General features: G+C 35.5%; 1 protein-coding gene across 1 annotated transcript in view; it reads right to left on the bottom strand.

Moving 5' to 3' along the window:
- The window catches only part of LOC308414969 (uncharacterized protein), a gene marked incomplete at both ends in the record, with an annotated part of 347,470 nt that overhangs the window by 212,730 nt on the left and 112,613 nt on the right, over positions 1-22,127 (bottom strand). The gene's annotated exons all lie outside the window — the stretch shown is intronic.

Genomic DNA, 22,127 nt, shown 5'->3' with positions numbered 1-22,127 from the left:
TATAGAATTAATTATAGAATATTTCTAGCAACACAGAATATTCCCTTCATGTTGCTATCCCAGACTATAGTTCAAGTAATAACCAATGCTTTCAATTGTCTCATAATTAATTTTCTGTTTGGTATTTCACATAAATGAAATCTTATTTCATATGTATTTTTTATCCCTGCCTTACTCACCTATTTATAGGAAACTGTAGGAAACATGAAAGTTAATGAATATCACATAATTTAATTTTATACAATTCAACCTTTCCAATTTTTTTGGTTTCAATATTTCAGCAAACTTACATTTAGATTGTAGCTCTTTCAAAATTTTTATGTGTATATATATATATATATATATATATATATATATATATATGTATGTATAAAACTTTTCTCACACACATTATATATTCACCACAGTTTCCCTTCCCAGTCCCTCCTCTCTCTCCCAAATCTACTCATCCTCCATTTCCTTTCAACAAACAAAGCAGGCCTCCCAAGGGCATCAATTGAGCATGACATAACATGTTACAATAAGACTAGGCACAAACCCTCTTATTAAAGCTGGATAAGGCAACCCAGAAACAGTTAAAGAGTCTCAAGCACAGGCAGATCAGAGACATCCCCACTCCCACTGTTGGGAGTCCCACTAAAATACCAAGCTATGCAATCATAATGTAATGCAGAGAACCTAATGCAAACTCCATGATTGTTGCTTCAATCACTGTGAGTCCCCTATGTGCCCTGAGAAGCTGATTCTATAGGTCATATTCTTGTGGTATCATTTACACCTCTGGCTCCTACAATCTCAATCCCCCCTCTCTGTAAGGGTTCCAGTATATCCCTAGCCTCTGCATTTACTCAAAGTCTTAAAGTCACTTAGATACACTTTAATCTAGCTGCCAGGCCTTTTAAAAATTAAGTATTAAACTATTTAAATTAAATGCAATTATTTATATCATTTAGAGTATTTTTCTTTTTGTGTAACTTATTTGTTTTTTTCATTCTCTATTAATGTGATTATTGAATATTTAGATCATCCACATTCTATTAAGTTTTATCTATATCAATTTCTATCATTATTTTCATAGTTACTACACAACATGTTTAAAGGGTGTATTGGAAAATTCTATGTGTCTTCAAGATCGTTTAGGGAATTCATGAGGTCAAAACTTTTTTACAATATTAATAAAATAAATTAGGGTCTACTTAACTCACAATTTTCATGAGTAGGTTAGAAATGTGATGCATGAGCAAATACACATGTTCAGTATCATCCATGACATGAGAAATAAAATGTTTCAAATTATAATACTAATAAACTTTAGTTTGTGTTTAGATGTTATTTATAATGGTATGTAAAATTCATTATTAATATATATAAATTAATTCAATGTATTTATTTTAATGATACATTATGTAGTGATACATTTTTATAAAATATATGCTGACTTCAGAAAGAGTGAACTTTTGGCATACCACAAATTTAAGTGAATAATATACATTGAAATACTGCTATCCTACTGTGTACTCAGGCCAATATAAGAGAACTGTGTAACTAACATTATTAAGGCTTGGATTTCCCATATAATCAACTTTTACAACAACATATACTACTGAACTATATACTCTTGCATGTACATGAATAAAAGTAATATTTGTGTATGTTGTGCTTATCATTCATTAAAAGTAACCATCAGGTTGAAAGTAATCTTATACAACAAATAACTAACACAAATGTTTAAAAAAGTAGCAGGTGGATATAGCTTGACAACTTCCATTTGCAGTGATTAGCACTTTAGGGCCAGATGGGGTCAATAAAATGAGTTTTGCATTGTAAACTATTAAAGAATTTTGCAAATTATCCCTCACTCATTCCCAATATCATGTTCTCTATGCTGTTCAAGAAATATAGAGCAAAGTCCTTTGTCATGGGCAGGCGCAGAAAAGTACAACAGACACACTTATTTAACAGGGACAGATTAGATACACAAAACAGATGGGCTACAGGACAGGCCAAGCCACAAACTGATGGAAGACACCAGAAGTTGAAAATTCAAATTCTAGATTTCTCTTGGTGAAATTGATCCAACAAGAACATGTTTTATATTCATCCATTTGTTATACTGACACAGTTTCTAAGGTTATCTTTAATTTGTTAAGGAGTATAATATAACATATAGAATAAAGTAAACAAAGGAAAATTTACATAAGGAACTACCCATATCGCATGCCTTATATCAAACATGTTCCCAGTACATAGGAGTCTTTCTCTGGCTCCCTTCCAGTACACAGCTTCTTTGTATATAAAAGTATACCATAAAAACTGCTTCTTTTTGAACTTCACCTAAATACAAACTATAGATTTGTTTTACAATATGTTGCTACATTGTTGTCTTTTATTCAGAATAATATATGAAAATCTGTTATTTTATTGTGTGTAGTAGTGTTTCACATCATATATATGGTATACAAACATATCCTAACTTAGTTGCTCATTTTAGGTTTTGATATGTCTTCCTCACTAAGCTTTACTATTATTTTTATTATTATTATTATTAGCATTAGCATTAGCATTTTATTCATAACAGATATACAATTCTGAATGCTTAAACCTCAATAGTGGCTTAGATTATTATTAAACTTGCTATGTGGCCCATATTGGTCTCAAATTCTTAATTCTTCTGCATCAACTTCTTGAAGGCTGAGTTTAAAAGCATTCATCCCAATATCAGTTATTTTTTTATCTTTTTTATACAACACATTCTGAAGCATTTTCTCTTTAAATATTTAATATGCACTTAAGTCATCTAGTGAACAAATATTTCAATAGTTAGAATTACCTGTTATCATAATTCTTGGTTAGTTTTCAAATCTCTTTTGAGTGTTTTTATCATATAGTTTCTCTTTACTTACAATATTTAGCAACTTCTTTACTGTCTTTAATAATTAAATGTAGTTAATTTATACTTTCATTTATATTCTATTATTTTACATTACATAAATGAAAATTGTTGGTACACAGTTATCCATGGATATATCTTTCTCTGTATTTCTTTTTTACTTCATTTTAATGGCTATTTTATTTATTTACATGTCAAATGTTGTCCCCCTTCTCTGTCTCCCCTATGCAAAATTCCCATCCTATCCCCCTCCACCTTGTCTCTAATAGGGTGCTCCTCCAACCACCCACCCATTCTGGCTTCACCACTCTAAGATCCCCCTATGCTGGAGCATCAAGCCTCCAAAGGACCAAGGGCCTCTGTTCCCATTGATGCCAGATAAGGCAATCCTCTGCTACATATGTACCTGGAGCTATGGACCCATCCATGTATCCTCTGGTTGGTGGTTTAGTCCCAGGGAACTCTAGGCGACCAATTAGGATATTGCTGTTCTTCCTATGGGGCTACAATCCCCTTCAGCTCCTTCAGTCCTTCCCCGAACTCTTCCATTGGTGTCCCCAGTCTCAAGCCAATGGTTGGTTGAGAGTATCTGCATGTGTATTAGTCAGGTGTTCGCAGAGCCTCTAAAGAGATAGCTATACAAGGCTCCTGTCAGCAAGCACTTCTTGGTATCAGCAATTTTTTTTCATAAGGGCTGTATTTGCTTACCAGGGTGTTCACTAGATGCTAGGATAACGAACAGCCTTTTAACAACAAAGACAGTCAAATAGATATGGAGAGAGTGAGCAGCCTTGTCTTATCTCTGATTTTAGTGGAATTGCTTTAAGTTACTCTTCATTTAATTTGATTTGCTATATAGGCACATTATATCCCTGACCTCTCCAAGACTCCTAAGAAGGGTTGATGGATTTTGTCAATGTTTTTTTCAGCATATAGTGAGAGGAATATGTGTAATTATTTTCTTACATTTTGTTTATAAGGTAGATTATACTGATGAACTTTTGTATATTAAACCAACCCTGCATCTCTGGGATGAAGCCTACTTGATAATAATCAATGATGTCTTTGATGTGTTCTTCGATTTGGTTTGACAGTATTTTATTGAGTAATTTTGCATTAAATGCTCATAAGAGAAATTTGGCTAAAATCAAGATAGTAAATAGAATAGGAGAAATTCTGCCAGCTCTCAATCAGAAATCTGATTAATATATAGAATATCTAAAAACCTCAAAAATCAAAACACAAAACAACTGAAAATGTTCCAATCAATAAATGAGCAAATGAATAGTTTTCAATAGAAAGACTAATAGCTAATACTTATATAAAAATGTTTGACATTCTTAGTAATTAGAGAATTAATTTTCTATAACTCCAGCCTAAATGAACATTATGGAGAAAACAGATATTAAGGCCTGTTGCTGAAGATACCATTTACTTATACAATCAAATATGGAAAAATTTATCTGGTGGCCAAGTAGAAGCTTCACGATCTCTAACTAGAATTCATAGTGCAAAAAGTATATACTTCTGGACAACAAAAGTAATCATCAATCTCATCCAGCTATGAGCCCTGCCACCCATAATATTTAATACCCTACAATATATACTGCTACAACATTGGCACTAATGGGATTAATTAACCACTTTTGGGTTGAATGTAAGACCAAGTCTATGAAATGGAACCCAAACCTGATATTGTTACTGAGGTCAAGAGCCTGAGACTAGATTTGACCTAAGGGAAAATACATACATACATACAGTTTTGGCAAAGGAACATTTCAATAAAGCAACTACATCCATATTGCTACATCCATATCAGGGTACTGTGCAACCCTCATCAGAAAAAGTTCTTCCAGGAGATGATAATTATCAGAGACCTATAACTGGACAATGTATATAGACAGTGTAAGAAGTTGATGTACTTAAACCTAAATGGGACAGTCTTTATCAACTTCCACTTCTCAAGGCTCAAGGATCTATATGCAAGATAAGTTAGAAAGAGCCAGAAGTTGTGGGTCACTCTAAGGAAACAGTTTCTTCTAACAGGGCTGATACACACATAAACTCACAGCAACTCTTTATTCTTCTTTTTATTGGATACTCTCTGTATTTACATTTCAAATGTTATTTCCCCACTCCCATACACCCCCTCCACTTGTCTCCACAAAGGTGCTCCCTCTCCCAATCATCCTCTCCACCTCAGTGACAGCATGCATAAGAATTGCAAAATTCAAGCCAGACAAATAACAGAACAAACAGAGTGAAAATGGCAAAAAAATATTACACTCTTAAGGAAGAAGCTATTTACAATTGATATTTGCTGAAAGAGAGAGGGAGTAACAGTGAGTTTGGGTACTGTGGATTTGGTCTATTATGTTAATTGGGTCCCCAAAATTACAGAGGAATTTGAATGTCTGCATGTAAGACCTTGAAATTCCCTTCCCCCAGTTGGTTTTGAATGATAAATAAAGTCACTGAAGACCAATAGCTTTGCAGAGAGACAGAGGCAGGACTTTTAGGATTCTGGGGCAAGTCACCTAGGGAGGAGGAAGCTCTAGCCACCATGTAAGAAATACAGTAGCTGCCAAGCCTGAGAACTGCAGGATAAAAAGACAAACAACATGTAAGAGCCAGGTATCATAGCTACGGAGGGTTGCAGTTCTGGGTCCTGGGCAGCCAAGATGGAATAGAGGGTTTAATAAATGGTGAGTTGGGATTGTCTGAAAGTACAGCTTAGTAATTGGCCCAGCCATTGAGCTGTTTAGGGCATATTAAAACACAAGCCTGTGTGTATAAATCTTTCATTTAGAAACCCAGAACACTGAAACAAGTAGTGAGGACCTCTTGCTACCACAGCTGGAAAATTTTGAGTAGAGATTAATTGGCTACTACAACAACTAGGTGTATCAATCACAGTCCAGTCAAAGACATGTGTGTGTATGTGTGTATGTGCACACATGTGCATGTGTGAAAATGTGTTTGTATGCTTTATTTTGCTTTAGAATGAACAGAAATGAGTAGGTAGGGAGGTGGGTAGAATAGGATATGGGAAGGTTTGAGATGATGAAAATATATAATCAAAATATATTGAATATAAAAGTATAAAACATAATAAAATTGTAGGAATGTATATTGAAAACCAGTACCAAGACTTCTCAAAAAATTAAATATACAACTACCATAACATCCAGCATGTAAATCCAGAAAGCTTGTAAGAAAATCAGTAAAACTACATATCAAAGAGATATGTTCATATAAATGTTTATTGTAGCTCTACTGATATTAACTATGTTATGGTATAACCTAAGTTCATAAATAAAAGATTGTTCAAAAATAAGCATCCAATATTTTGTTGCTTATAGGAAAGTGGATTCAGTCAGAGTACTGTGATTTGGAAATGAAAAGTCAAAATGACAAATATTGCATTACACCTTATTTATAAATCTTAAAATGTATGCAAGTACATATAATTATGGATGGATATTAGACATAAAAGTAGAAGCAAACTGTCTAAAGAATTAATTCATAGATATAAAAAGGGTTAGGTGAAGAAATGGTCTAAATAGAACATGATTTTTGTAAACCCATTGCTATTTACGAAGATTACACTCAAATATTCAAAAATATACTCAAATAAAATTAAATATGAGAAAAGCTATAATAATCAAATACTAAGTGTACAAATAACAGTTGGAAGTAAAAACACGAATCACAAAGAATGTAAAACCTTCAAGTAGTCTGTCTGAATATAAGTAGGATGAAAGGGAACATCATATGCTGTGATCTAAGGAATGGTAGCACTTCAACTAAGTACATTACTTTTTTCCTTTGTTGACTTTTTAGGTATAGGTATCATTAACACAGTTATTCCAAAATAAAGAGAAGCATTCCCAATGTGCATTTTTAAAAACAAAACATAAAGAGAATTTGAACCCTAGTGTTAGTTTGCAAGGTAATACTTTGAATATTTAAGCAGTTCCTAAGTCTGTATAACTTTAGTAGATTCCAAAGCTAGTATGTAATTTCGATATTGGTATTTTTTTCGTTTCTAAAAGAAGTGAGTAACTTTAAACTATTTACCATGTTCAATGATTTAGTAAGTTATAAACATTTAAATTCTGACTAGGTAATCTCTAAGTATTTCTAATAAAAGTAAAATATTAATAAATATTTAATAACTACTCTTAAAAGATTTACAATATATTTAATAGGAATATTAATAAAAATTATATCTAGGTATACAAAACATCAGAATAAGCAGATAAGATTTCAAAAGAAGCACTGAATAATAAGCATAAACCAACACTGTAAAAACAATTAAAAGCAAAGTTAAAATGTTATGCCTCCTATATTTTCAAATAGAATTTCTGTAAGGTCTATATATTAAAAGAGATGATTTGAAGTCCATAACACTATTGTAAGGAAGCAGTACTTGAGAAATGGAATGAAACGGAATGTCTTACATCAATGTAGAAAAACTCTTCAAGTATGTTTTAAGAAAAAAGAGTACTCTTACATTGCTGGAGGGATTGAAAACTGGTACAACCACTCTGGAAACCAATCTTGAAATTCACCAGGAAATTGCAAATATATCGACCTGAAGACCCAGCTATACCACTATTGAGCATATAGCCAAATGATGTCCCACCATGCCATAGAGGCATGTGTTTCACTATGTTCATAGATGCAATATTTTTGATAGCCAGAAGCTGGAAACAACCCAGATGTCCCACAACAGAGGAATGGATATAGAAAATGTGGTTCATTTATACAATTAGAATGGTACTCAGCTATTAAGAACAAGGATATGATAAGTTTCACAAGGGAACAGATGAACTAAAAAATATCATCCTGAGTGAAGTAACTCAGAATCAAAAAAAAAGCATGGTATCTACCCACTAATAAATGATTAGTAGCCAAAAAGTACAGAATATCCAGAATACAATCCACAGAACTCAAGAAGGTTAACAAGCCTGAAGGCTGATATGAGGACATCTCAATCCCACTTGGGAGAGAGAAGAAAGCAATCACAGGAGGAGAGATGGAGAGAGGAATCTGGGTAGAAAGGGGGACAGGGATGGGAAGAGGGGAAACTGTATCAGAAATTGAGTGTGTGTGGGGGGGGTACATAACTGAAGCCCCGAGGCACAGCAGAAAGAATGGAAACCTCTGGAAATAGGAGGTACAGGGAAGCCCTAGTATGTACCAGAGACCTGGAAGGTGGGAGACTCTCAGGACTCAAAGGAAAGTAGTACCTCAGATGAAATCCCCTACAGTGTAAGAGGGAACATGTATATAACACCTCTAAGAGAAAGACAGGGCATCCATTGGAGGGATGGAATTGCCAACCCACAGTCAAAAACTCTGACCCATAATTGTTCCTGTCTGAAATAACTGCAGGGATAGAAATAAAGAAGAGCCTGAGGGGGGAAAAAAAGGTCCAGTGACAGGCCCAAAGTGGGATCCAGCTCAAGGGGAGGTTCCAAGGTCTGACACTATTACTGAGGCTATGGAGATCTCACAAAAAGGGGACGATTATGACTGCCCTATGAGAGGCCCAACAAGCAGCTGAAAGAGTCAGATACCAATATTTGCACCGAACAAACAGACATACTGTCACAGAATCCAGTGATCTATGTTGTTGAATTGGGGAAAAGCTGGAAGAAGCTGAGGCGAACAACCATATGAGACCAGCAGTCTCAAATAACCTGGACTCCTGAGATCTCTCAGACACTGAGCCACCAAACAGGGAGCATACACCAGCTGATACAAGGCCCCCGATATAAATAAATAAATAAATAAATAAATAAATAAATAAATAAATAAATAAATGAATGAATGAATGAATGAATGAATGAATGAATGAATGAATGAATAAGTTAATTAAGTAATATTTACACACACACACACACACACACAAACAGCAAAGCACTGTTGGGTCTAGACTCAGTGAGATACGATGCATTTAACCCTCAAGAGACAGGAGGCCCCAGGGAGAGGGGAGGTGTGTTGGATGGGGGAGGAAGTGGGGACATCCTCTTGGAGATGGGGAGAGAAAAATATATGGAGTGTGGAACAGTCAGGGTGGGTCATGAGCATGAAAAAGGCTGGACTGTAAAAAAGATATTAAAAATATAATTAGTAAGAAGAGAGTGGGCAATCTTGTCTTGTTTCTGATTTAAGTGGGATTTCTTCGAGTTTCTCTACATTTAATTTGATGTTGGCTACTGCTTTGCTGTATATTATTTTTACTATTTTTAGGTATGGGCCTTGGAATCCTGAACTTTCTAAGACTTTTAACATAAAGGGGTGTTGGTTTTTGTAAAATGCTTTCTCAGCATCGAGAAGATCATGCTATTTGTTTTTCCTTTGATTGTTTATACAGTGGATTACACTGATAAGTTTCAGTGTACTGAAACATCCCTGCATCCCTGGGATGAAGCCTACTTGATCACGATGGATGATCATTTGAAGTGTTCTCAAATTCGGTTTGCAAGAATTTTATTAAGTATGTTTGAATTGATGTTCATAAGTGATATTGGTCTGAAGTTTCTTTGTTGGGTTCTCTTTCTTTGTTGGGTCTTTTTTTGGTTTAGGTATAAGCATAATTGTGGCTTCTTAGAACAAATTCAGTAGTACTCATTGTGTTTCAATTTTATGGAAAACTTTGGAGAGTATTGGTATTAGGTCTTCTTTGAAAGTCTGACAGAATTATGCACTAAACCCATCTGGTCCTGGGGATTTTTTGGTTGAGAGGTATTTGATGTTTGCTTCCATTTTGTTAGGGTTTATGGAATGGTTTGAATTATTTTTTCTGATCCTGATTTAAATGTGGTACCTGGGATCGGTCTAGAAAATTGTTCATTTCCTCCAGATTTTCCAGTTTTGTTGAGTTTAGGCTTTTGTGGTATGATCTGATGATTTTTTTTTAATTTCCTCAATTTCTGTTGTTATGTCTCCCTTTTCATTTCTGATTTGTTAATATGAATACAGTCCCTGTGTGCTCTGAATAGTCTGGCTGTTTGTCTATCTTTTTGATTTTTTAAAAGAACCAGATCCAGGTTTGTTAATTCTTTGTAAAGTTCTTTTTGTTTCTACTTGGTTGATTTCAGCTCTGAGATCAATTATTTTCTATCTTCTACTCCTCTAGGGTATATTTTATTCTTTTTGTTCTGAAGCTTTCAGGTGGGCTCTCAAGATGCTAGTGTATTATCTCTCTAGTTTCCTTTTGGAAGAACTCAGAGCTATGATTTTTCCTCTTAGCATTGCTTTCATTGTATCCAAGATGTTTGGATATGTTGTCCCTTCATTTTCATTAAATTCTAAAATGTATTTAATTTTTTTCCTTCCTTGACAAAGTTATCATTGAGTAGGGCACAGTTCAGTATCCATGTGTATGTGGCCTTCCTGTTGTCTTTGTTGTAATTGAAGACCTGCCTTAGTCCATGGTGATCTGATCGAATGCATGGGCATATTTAAATCTTCTTGCACATGTTGAGGCCTATTTTGTGACCAACTATATGCTTAATTTTGGAGAAGGTACTCTGAGGTTCTGAGAAGAAGGTATATTCTTTTGTTTTAGGATGAAATGTTCTATAGATATGTTAAATCCATTTGGTTCATAACTTCTATTGGTATCACTGTCTCTATGCAGGTTGTTTCCATGATCTGTACATTGAAGAGAATGTGGTCTTGAATTCTCCCACTATTAATATGTGTGCTGCAATATATGCTTTGAGCTTTAGTAAAGTTTCTTCTTATGAATGTGGCTGCCCTTGCATTTGGAACATAGATTTTCAGGATTGAGAGTTCATCTTGGTAGATTTTTCATTTGATGAGTATGAAGTTCCCTTCCTTATCTTTTTTGATAATTTTTGTTTGAAAGTAAATTTTATTCTATATTAGAATGGATACTCCACCTTGCTTTTCAGCATCATTTACTTGTAAAATTGTTTTCCCACCCTTTTACTCTGAGGTAGTGTCTGTCTTTGTCACCGAGATGCATTTCCAGTATGCAGCAAAATACTGGACCCTATTTAAGTATTGAGTCTGTTAGTCTATGACTTTTTATTGGGGAATTGAGTCCATTGATATTAAGAGATATTAAGGAATAGTGATTGTTGTTTCCTGTTTTTTCTGGTTTTAGAAGTGAAATTATGTTTGTTCTGGGTATAGAAGCCTGGGCTTTCATTTGTTATCTCTTGGGGTCTGAGTGACATCTGTTTAGGATCTTCTAGCTTTCATAGTCTCTGTTGAAAAGTCTGTTGTAATTCTGATAGGTCTGCCTTTAAATGTTACTTGTCCTTCCTCCCTTACTGCTTATGTCATACATTTACACCATGGAGTAAAATTCAGCTATTAAAAACAATGACTTTATGAAATTCTTAGACAAATGGATGGAAGGAAAAATTATCATTTTGAGTGAGGTAACCCAGTCACAAAAGAACATGCATAGTAAGGACTCACTGCTAAGTGGATATTAGCCCAAAAGATTGCAAAGCCCAAGATAAAATCCACAGACCACATGAAAGTCACAAATTTGGAACACCAATTATGGGGCAGGTAGGCCATGCTGGGAAGCCTGATCATCGGTTGAGATGGTAGAAGCCCTAGTTATGATGAGTAAGAGGGCAGGAATTTTCCCAATCTTCCAAGGAATCTTCACACTGTCAAAAGCAGTGCACAGCCCCTCAGGGCATTGGCCATGCCAAAGTACCCCCTTCACAGGAGGATATGACCTGGACCCCAGCCAGATCAACCACGGCCCAAGTACCAACACTTTAGGTGGAAGTGACCATAGGTTACATAAGCTTCAGACAGGAGCAGGACTGCTCCCAAATATGTTGACAAGGTCTTCCCAAACCCTCAGGCCAAGCCAATAGGAAGTACCAAGTTCAGGTTGTCAGACTCCAAACCATTTAAAAACTGTATATATATATATGAGATCTTTGGTTGAGAGTAAAAGACAAGTGTAAGAATCATTCTACCACCTGAAATCCTTTGTGGTAAAGCACTAATAACACCTCCAATTGGGAAAAAATTTTGTCCCCTGAAGCTTCTTGTATCCTGTGCCAAAGCCTCTCACTGGCCTGGTTCAGCCTGGCCCAGCACTCTGTATCAGCAGAGCCATCCAAACCATGTTTCTCCCTATTTGCCTGAGCTCACGTGCCCCTAGGAGTCCAGCAACAGAGGTAGCCAAACCAGTCTCTCCAACCCGACAGCAAAGCAGTGAACAAACCCATTTTTCTCCTTCAGTTAGCCGGAGCTCGCATGCACCAGCCAGACCCAATGGCAGAGGTGGCAGAAGTTGCTCCTATCTCAAGGAAGAAAGCTATATGGTATTTCTGGCACAGGTTCCACAAATAAATAGTGGATGCACCAGCCCTTCATTAAAGGTGGGGACAAAATATTCACAGAAAGAAATAGAGAGACAGAGTATGGAACATAGACTGAAGAAAAGGCCATCCAGAGACTCTGCAACCCAGGAATCCATCCCATTAACAGTCACCAAAACCAGACAATATTGTGAATGCCATGAAGCACATGCTGACAGGAGCCTGATATAGCTGTCTACTGAGAGGTTCTGCCAGAGCCTGAAAAACATAGAGTTGGATGCTCTCAACCAACCATTAGACTCAGAACTAGGTCTCCAATGGAGGAGTTAGAAAAAGAAAAGAAGGAGCTGAAGGAGTTTGCAACCCTACAGAAGAACAACAATATCAACCAATTGGCCCCTCCCCAGAGCTCTTAGAGACTGAACTAAGAACCAAAGAGTACAAATGGAGGGACCCATGGCTTCAGGTGCATATGTAGCTGAAGATGGTCTTATCAGGCATCAGAAGAGGAGAGCTGTTTGACCTGTGAAGGCTCAATACTCCAATGTTGGGGAATACCAGGGTGGGTAGATTGGAGGGATTGGGTGGGCAAGGGAACACTCATATAGAGGCATGGGAGGGGGATGGAATAGGGGGATTCCAGAGGCAAAACCAGGAAATAAAGATAACATTTTAAATGTAAGTAATGAAAATATTTAATGACAAAAAAAAAAAAAAAACAAAATAAAATTGGGGATAAAAAGAGAGAAAACAAAGGTCCTTCATTTTCTCTTTACCTCACAATGAGGAATTTCTCTCTGTACACATTGCCACCATGTTTCACATTTTTACAGAACTAAAATCAATTCGGTCATCTATGCATGCACTTAAATCTCCAAAACTGAAAGGCAGAATAAAGTTTCCCTTAACCAGTTGTCTGTTGCAGGTATTAATTACATTAATGGAAAACTGTTTAACCCAACACTGAATCAATTAAAGGAATAATGAAACTATGGTAATTTTAATTCTCTTTTCCTCTCTGTCTTCATTTTAGAGTCATTTTGAAGGTGGAAATTTGTATTTCATGTTTGACCTCCTCATTCCTGAACCAAATGAAGCATAGTAAATTTTACTGATAGATTATTGTGCCTATCTACGTTAGCATATCTGGGGTATATCTAAAGCATTGGATGCAGTTGGTCAATCCTCATTTCAAAAAAGGAAAGAGAACTTGGTTAAGAGAAAAATAAAAATAATATTTTAAAACACTGGAGGGTTAATAAACAATTTACATATGTGTAGTACAAATTTCAATTGGGACAAATAGAAGATTAATTATTGTTTGGTAGAAACATCAAAAAAGACAGCTAAAAATATACTCATCTTTCCTTTCAAGCTGATCTTAATTCTCAGCACCAAATTGATACTTTCACCAAAAGATAAAAGACAGGCACAAAACACAAATAAAAAAATAATAGGCTCTTAAAACAAACAAACAATCTATATAACCATGATAGATTTTGTTGCTGATGTTCTAATTTTAAGCCCCTGTAATTCAAATATATTTGAAAATATAAGTTGACTACAAAACAAACAGACATATCCTTTAATATCACAAAAGAAAATACAGATTTTTGAGAAAAACTGGGTTGTTGTCATGGCTCAGTTGTGAAAGCCAAAGATCAGGATTCAATTTCTGGGGTCCATACTGGTAAAAGAGATAATAGACTCCAGAAATTTCCTTCTTACATTCACACCACGTTTACTTACACACACACACACACACACACACACACACACACACAATTTAACAAATAAAAAAGTTATCACTGGAAAGACTCAGACTCTAAATTTACCATACTATAATATAGAATGCTCATGTCTATTTTCTACCAAATGATAAAGCATACAAAAAAAAAAAAAAAAAAAAACGTGCATAGTATATCTGAGAAAATGAAACAAAACAAACTTAAAGAAACTATCAATAACATAAGACAGACTTTGTGCTAGGCACTAAAGAAATCCATTTAAATATATGTAGCTGTCGAAAATTAACAACAAAATGACCTCAGAAAAATGCATAAAATTATAGCATAAAGAGAAATTATTATGAGAAACTAACATGAAATGATGCTGAAAGTAAATCAATTATGATAGTTTCTCCATACAGTTTCCCTTCTTAATTTTTAAGGCAAAAATTCAGTGAAAAATTAAACAATCAAAATTACCAGGTTTACCTGGAAATAAACTTAATTTTGCTGTGTCTAAATAATGTGACATTCATTTTAACTTAAGATTGATGTGTTTATACTAAGATAAGGTTCATTCAATGTCATAAAATAGTTTTAAATTTTCTGCCTTCTTCAAGTTCCTAAAAATTATCAATTTGTATCATATGTGCCTCAAACAAAAGTATCCTAATGACAATATCATCAGTTTTACTCCAAATTTGTTTTCAGCTATTTTATATCATGTTTCAGATGAACTAATTCAAATTTGACAGGGTCTCGACAGAAAATGTTTATATAGTATTTGAGGACCAAGAAACATATACAATAACTTGTCTTTTTAAAACATTATTTTTAGCAACTTGCATTCTTGATCCTTTACTGTATTCCAATTTTGATATTATTTAACATTGATTTTTTTTTCTTACATTATTTGAAGAAGAGAGATACATGTACAGATTTTTAAGAGCAGTTTGGCAATTATTTTAGAGGTTTGATAGCATGCATTGAAATCCCACTAGTTAACATAAGCATAAATTACATGTAGAACAGAATGTAACATGGAAACATTCAGTTTTATTCGTGTGTATAGATTAAACATAATGATTTTTGAATAACAAAAATTACCACAAGTCAATATTCCTAGCTTTTGGATTATTAATGATTTAAGGTCTAGGTGGACCACACTCTGAGAGGCTGCTTTACACTTATGTTTTTCCCTAAGAAGGACAGAGGCTTTCACTATTTAGCCTTCTTATTCTTGAACTTCATATGGCCTGTGAGTTGTTTCTGGGGTGTTCAGAGCTTTTAGGGGCTATTATCCAATTATCAGTGACTGCATATTATTTCTGCTTTTTGGTGACTGGGTTAACTCACTCAGGTTGATATTCTCTAGATGCATCAATTTTCTTAAGAATTTCATAAAGTCATTGTTTCTGACAGATGAGGAATACTCCATTGTGTAAATATACCACAATTTTTGTATCCATTCATCTACTGAAGGACATCTGGGTTCTTTCTACCTTCTGGCTACTATAAATAGAGCTGCTATGAACATTATGGTGCATGTGTCCTCATTGTATGTCGGACCCTCTCTGGGGTATATGCCCAGTAGGGGGATAACTGGGTCTTTAGGTAGGACTATGTTCAATTTTCAAAGGAACCGCCAGACTGATTATCATAGTGGTTGTACCTGCTAAAAATCGCACAACAGTAGAGGAGTGTTCCTCATTCTCTAAATCCTGGCCAGCTTCTGCTGTCATCTGAGTTTTTGATCTTGGCCAATCTGACTGGTGTGAGGTGGAATCTCAGGGTTGTTTTGATTTGCATTTCCCTACTGACTAGGGATGTTGAGCACTTCCTTAGATGTGCTTCTCAGCAACTTGATATTAATCAATTAATTTTTTTTTGTTTAGCTCTGTATCCCATTTTAATAGGATTGTTTAATTCTCTGGAGTCTAACTTCTTGAGTTCTTTGTATATATTGGATATTAGACCTCTATCAGATGTGGGATTGGCAAAGACTTTTCCAAATCTGTTGGCTGCCGTTTTGTTTTCTTGACAGTGCCCTTAGCCTTACAGCAACTTTGCATTCTCATTAAGTCCCATTTCATGATCCTTGGTCTTAGAGCACAAGCCATTGGTGTTCTATTCAGGAAAATTTCCCCTGTGCATATGTGTTCGAAGGTTTTCCCCATTACTTCTTCAAATACTTTCAGTGTACATAGGATTATGTGGAGATCTTTGATCCACTGGCACTTGAGCTTTGTACAAGGAGATAAGAAAGGGTCTATTTTCATTCTTCTGCATGCTGAGTGCCAGTTGAGGCAACACCAATTGTTGATGAAGCTGTCATTTTTCCATTGAATATTTTCAACTCCTTTTTCAAAAATCAAGTGACCAAAGGTGTGAGGGCTCATTTCTGGATCTTCTATTCTGTTCCAATGATCAACTTGCCTATATCTGTACCAGGACCATGCGGTTTTTAGCACAATTGCCTTGTAATACTGCTTGAGGTCAGTTATGGTGATTTCCCCAGATATTTTCTTGTTGTTGGGGGTGGATTTCAATATTCCCAGTTTTTATTATTCAAGATGAATTTGAAAATTGCTCTTTCCAGCTCTATGAAGAATTGTGTTGGAATTTTGATGGAGATTACATTGAATCTGTAGATTGCTTTTGGTAAGATGGCCATTTTTACATAGCTGATCCTTCCAATCCATCTGAAAGGGAAATCTTTAAATCTTCTGAGATGTTCAATTTCCTGATTCAGAGATTTGACATGCTTGTCAAACAGGTCCTTCACTTGCTTAGTTAGAGTCACACCAAGGTATTGTATATTTTTTGTGACTATTGTGAACGGTATCTTTTCCCTAATTTCTTTCTCAGCATGTTTGTCCTTTGAGTAGAAGCCTACTGATTTGTTTGAATTAATTTTATATCCAGTAACTTTGCTGACGTTGTTTATCAGCTGTAAAAGTTCTCTGGTCGACTATTTGGGGTCACTTAATTATATTATCATGTCATCTGCAAATAGTGATATTTTTATTTTTCCTTTATGATTTGTATCCCTTTGATTTCCTTTTGCTGCCTAATTACTCCGGCAAGGACTTCCAGTACTATGTTGAATAGGGTAGGGGAGAGTGGGGAGCCTTGCCTAGTCCCTGACTTTAGTCTGATTGCTTCAAGGTTCTCACCATTAAGTTTGATGTTGCCTATTGGTTTGCTGTATATTGCTTTTATCATTAGGTTTTGGCCTTGGATTCCTGTTCTTTCCAAAACTTTTAAAATGAAGGGCTTTTGAATTTTGTCAAATTCTTTCCCAGAATCTAGAGAGAGGACAGTATGGTTTTTTCTTTGGGTTTGTTTATATGGTGGATTATGTTGATGGATTTCCATATATTAAACTATCCTTGCATCCCAGGAATGAAGCCTACTTGATCATGATGAATGATCTTTTTGATGTATTCTTGGATTTGGTTTGCAAGAATTTCGTCGAGTATTTTTGCATCAATGTTCACAAGGGAGACTGGTCTGAATTTCTCTTTCCCTGTAGGGTCTTTGTATGGTTTAGGAATGAGGGTAATTGTGGCTTTGAAAAATGAGTTGGGTAGTATTCTATCTAACTCTATTTTGTGGTATAGTTTGGAGAGTTTTGCTATTATCTCATCGATAAATGTCTGATAGAATTCTATACTGAACCCATCTGGTCCCAGGCTTTTTTTGGTAGGGAGGCTATTGATGACTGCTTCTATTTCTTTAGGTGTTATGGTATTATTTAGATGGTTTACCTGTTACTGGTTTTACTTTTTTATCTGGTATCTGTCTAGGACTTCATCCATTTCCTCCAGATTTTACAGCCTTGTTGAGTATAGTCTTTTGTAGTAGGATCTGATGATTTCTTGAATTTCCTCAGCTTCAGTTATTATGTCTCTACTTTCATTTCTGATTCTGTTAATTTGGATATTCTCTCTTTGCCCTCTAATTAGTCTGGCTAAGGGTTTATAAATCTTGTTAATTTTCTCAAATAACCAGCTCTTGGTTTTGTTGATTCTTTGAATGGTTCTCTTTATTTCTATTTGGTTAATTTCTCTTCTTTGTTTGAATATTTCTTGCAGGCTACCCCTCTTGGGTGTATCTACTTTTTTTATTCTAGACTTTTTAACTATGCTTTCAAGCTGCTAGTGGATCCTCTCTCCAGTTTCATTTTGTAGGCATTCAGAGCTATGAGTTTTCCTTAGGACCACTTTCATTTCATCGAATAGTTTGTGTATACTGTGCTTTTACTTTCATTAAATTCTAGAAAATCTTTATTTCCTTTCTTTCTTTATTTTTTGACCATGCTATTAGTAAGCAGCACATTGTTCAGCTTCGATGTGTATATAGACTTTTTGTCATTTTTGTTGTTATTAAAGATCAGCCTTAGTCCATGGTGATCAGATAGGATGCATGGGAGTATTTAAATCTCCTTTTATCTAGTGAGGCTTGTTTTATGACCTACTATATGTTCAATTTAAAGAAAGGTGTTGTGAGGTGCTTGGAAGAAGGTATATTCTTTTGTTTTAGGGTGAAAAGTTCTGTAGATGTGTATTAATACCAATTGGTTCAAAACATCTGCTAGTTTCACTGTGTCCTTGTTCAGTTTTTGCTTCCATGATCTGCCCATTGATGAGAGTGGGATGTTGAAGTTGCCCAATATTATTGTGTGTGGTGCCAATTTATGTTTTGAGCTTTAGTAGGGTTTCTTTTATGAATATGGGTACTCTTGTATTTGGAGTATGTATGTTAAAAATTAAGAGTTCCTCCAGACTAATTTTCCCTGTGATGAATAAAAAGTGTCCTTCCTTATCTTTTTTGAAAACTTTTGGTTGAAAATCTACTTTATTCGACATTAGAATAACTACTCCAGCATGTTTCTTGGGACTGTTTGCTTGGAAGGTTTTTTTTCCCAGCCCTTTACTCTGAGATAGTGTCTGTCTCTGTCTCTAAGATGAGTTTCCTGTATGCAACAAAATGCTGGATTTGTTTATGTATCCATTCTGATAGTCTATGTCTATTTATTGGGGAATTGAGTCTATTTATGTTAACAAATATTAAAGAATAGTGGTTGCTGTTTCCTGCTATTTTTGCTTTTAGAGGTAGAATTATGTCTGTGTGTCTTCTTTTGCGTTTCTTGCTTAGTTATTTTCTTGTGTTTTCTAGGATGTAGTTTCCCTCCTTGTTTTGGGTTTTCCAACTTTTATACTTTGTAGGACTGGATTGGTGTTCAGATATTGTGTAAATTTAGTTTTGTCCTAGAATATCATGGTCTCTCCATCTGTGGTGATTGAGAGTTTTGCTGGGTATAGCCTGGGCTGACATTTGTGTTCTCTTAGGGTCTGTATGATGTCAGTCCAGGATCTTCTAGCTTTCATAGTCTCTGTTGAGAAGTTGGGTGTAATTCTGATTGGTCTGCCTTTATAAGTTACATGACCTTTTTCCCTTACTGATTTTAGTATTCTTTCCTTGTTTTGGACACGTAGAGTTTAGACTATTATATGTCTGGAAGAATTTCTCTTCTGGTCCAATATATTTGGAGTTCTGTAGGCTTCTGTTATGTTCATGTTCATCTCATTCTTAAGGGTAGGGAAGTCTTCTTCTACAATTTTGTTGAAGATATTTACTGTGCCTCTTAGTTGATATTCTTCGCCCTCTTCTATTCCTATTATCTTTATGTGTGGTCTTCTCATTGTATCCTGCATCTCCTAGAAATTTTAGCTTAGGAGCTTTTTGGTTTCTGAATCTTCTCTGAATGTTTTCAATGTTGTCTTTGTCCCCTAAGATTCTCTCCTCTGTCTCTTGTAGTCTGTTGGTTATGGTTGCTTCTATGACTCCTGATTTCTTTTTTAGGTTTTCCAATTCCATGGTTGTCTCTTTTAGTGTTTTCTTTATTGTTTCGATGTACATTGTCAATTCCTTCATCTGTTTGGTTGAGTTTTCCTGTGGTTCTTTGAGTTCATTGAGTGATTTTCATGTTTATTCTTTAAAAGCTTCTAAATGTTTATGGTTGTCCTCACATACTTGTTCAAGGGAGTTGTTCACACTCTTCAAAAATCTCCGTCATCATCCTGTGGTATTATTTCAGGTCTTAGTCTTCTTTATCTGGAGTGCTTGGCAACCCACTGCTCGCTGTGTTAGGAGAACTGGGTTCTGATGTTGCCAGGTTGTCTCGGTGTCCATTGCATAAGTTCTTTTGTTTTCCTTCTGCCATCTTCTTGTCTGTGATTATATGTGGTCTTGTTGTCAGTGATTTGTACCCATCTCTCTGGTGGACCTGAGGTTCCGTGGGCTCAGGAAGAAAACTGCTTCTGAGTGTTCGGCTTTTACTGGGAAAGTAGTTCTGGTAGCAGTGACTCAACTCTATCTTCATGGGCTCAGGTGTGGGAGCTCTTGTGAGGCTGTTTTGGTATCTCAGCCCTGTGCCCACATGTCCTAAGTACTACTGGCAGGGACCTGGGTCTTTCTATGGGCCACAATGGACCCTTTTCCAGATAACACAGTACTTTCTGCTATCTACAAACTCCTACTATGCTCTCTCTGGGCCTATATGCCAGGCTCCCCTCTGGTCCAGATGTAAGAGGGTCTGTAGAGTTGAACTTCAAGCACTGCCTTTCCCAGGCAGACCCCGGCCCCCACTAACAAGGGCCTGTGCCTTACTGTGGGTTTGTGTGTCTAGTCTGTGAGCTTGGGATTTCCAGGCAGATCCTGAGTTCCTATGCCAGAGGTCCGGCCCCACCTTGGGACACAGGGGCATATTTTCCTTGTGCTCTGCCTAGCCCTCTCTGTGTTTGGTTATAAACTGCACAGTATCTCCTTCCCTGTCTCCCTAGACCTCCGATGTTCCAGGTGGCAAAGGGCCCAAGTGTTTGGTCAGACTTAACTTTCATTTTAAAATGATCGTTTAAATTTTATTTTATGCTTTTCTTGCAATCATCTATTTCTTGCTTTTTTAAGTGATGGCATAAAACTCTTATTGATATTTTCACACATGTGAGTTTCACAGTAAGTGAAACCACAAAGATACCATTTCACCTGGAGGTTCACATATTATTTTTTCCTTACAATTTATTTTTAAAAAAGATATACATGTACAGATTATTAAAAGCATTTTGGACTAAAACTATATGAATATATGTTTGTCCGTACTTGATTTTTTTAAAGCTTTGATAGTATGTATTGAAATTTTACTAATTACCATAAGCATAAAGTACATGTAAAACAAAACATAACATGAAAATAGTCAAAGATTTTTTGGTGTGTATAGATTAAACATAATGATTTTTAAAAAACAAAAATTGCCACAAGTCTATCCTCTTAATTCTAAAGTTATTAGTGACTTAAGGGCTACGTATACCCCACTCTGAGAGGGTGCTATACGCTTATTGTTTTGTTTTGTTTCCTAAGAAGGACTAAGGCTTCCACTTTTTGGCCTTTTTTTCTTCCTTTCTTTTGTTTTCTTTTTTTTTTTTTTTTTTTTTTGCTTCATATGATCTGTAAGTTGTTTCTTAGGTATTCAGAGCTTTTTGGGGTTAGTATCTAATTATCAGTGACTGCATATTATGTCTGTTCTTATGTGACTGGATTACCTCACTCAGGATGATATTTTCTAGGTGCATCCATTTTCCTAGGAATTTCATTAAATCATTGTTTCTAGTACCTAAGTAGTACTCCATTGTGTATATATACCACAATTTCTCTATCCATTCATCTACTGAAGGACATCTGGGTTTTTCCAGCTTCTGGATGTTATAAATAGGGCTGCTATGAACATGGTGGAACATGTGTCTTTGTTGTATGTTGGAGCGTCTCTGGGGTATATGCCCAGAAGTGGAATAAATCATCTATTTCTACAATGCATTATTCAATGTGCATGATTTTTTTTTGTTTCTCTCAGGCTTCCTAACACCTACCTCCTTTGTTCTTATCTTTGTTTTCATTAATCTCAATTAAATTTTAGCCCTGATATGCCTATTTCACTTTGTGCAATAATTATCTATATTTTTACCTTGAATAAATTGAAACTCCTTAGGTTTGTCTACATGAAATTTCCAGTTTTATATACTACAGTACTGGTGGATTTTAACTGATTTATGTATACTTACATATTTGCTTTGTATTGATACTTCAGATGTTAAGATGTTAAGAAAGGTCTTTCCT

Source organism: Micromys minutus, assembly GCF_963924665.1.
Source record: "Micromys minutus genome assembly, chromosome: X".
Classification (NCBI taxonomy): domain Eukaryota; kingdom Metazoa; phylum Chordata; class Mammalia; order Rodentia; family Muridae; genus Micromys; species Micromys minutus.
The sequence above is the reverse complement of the archived record's forward strand: the minus strand, read 5'-3'. Positions and strand labels throughout refer to the sequence as shown.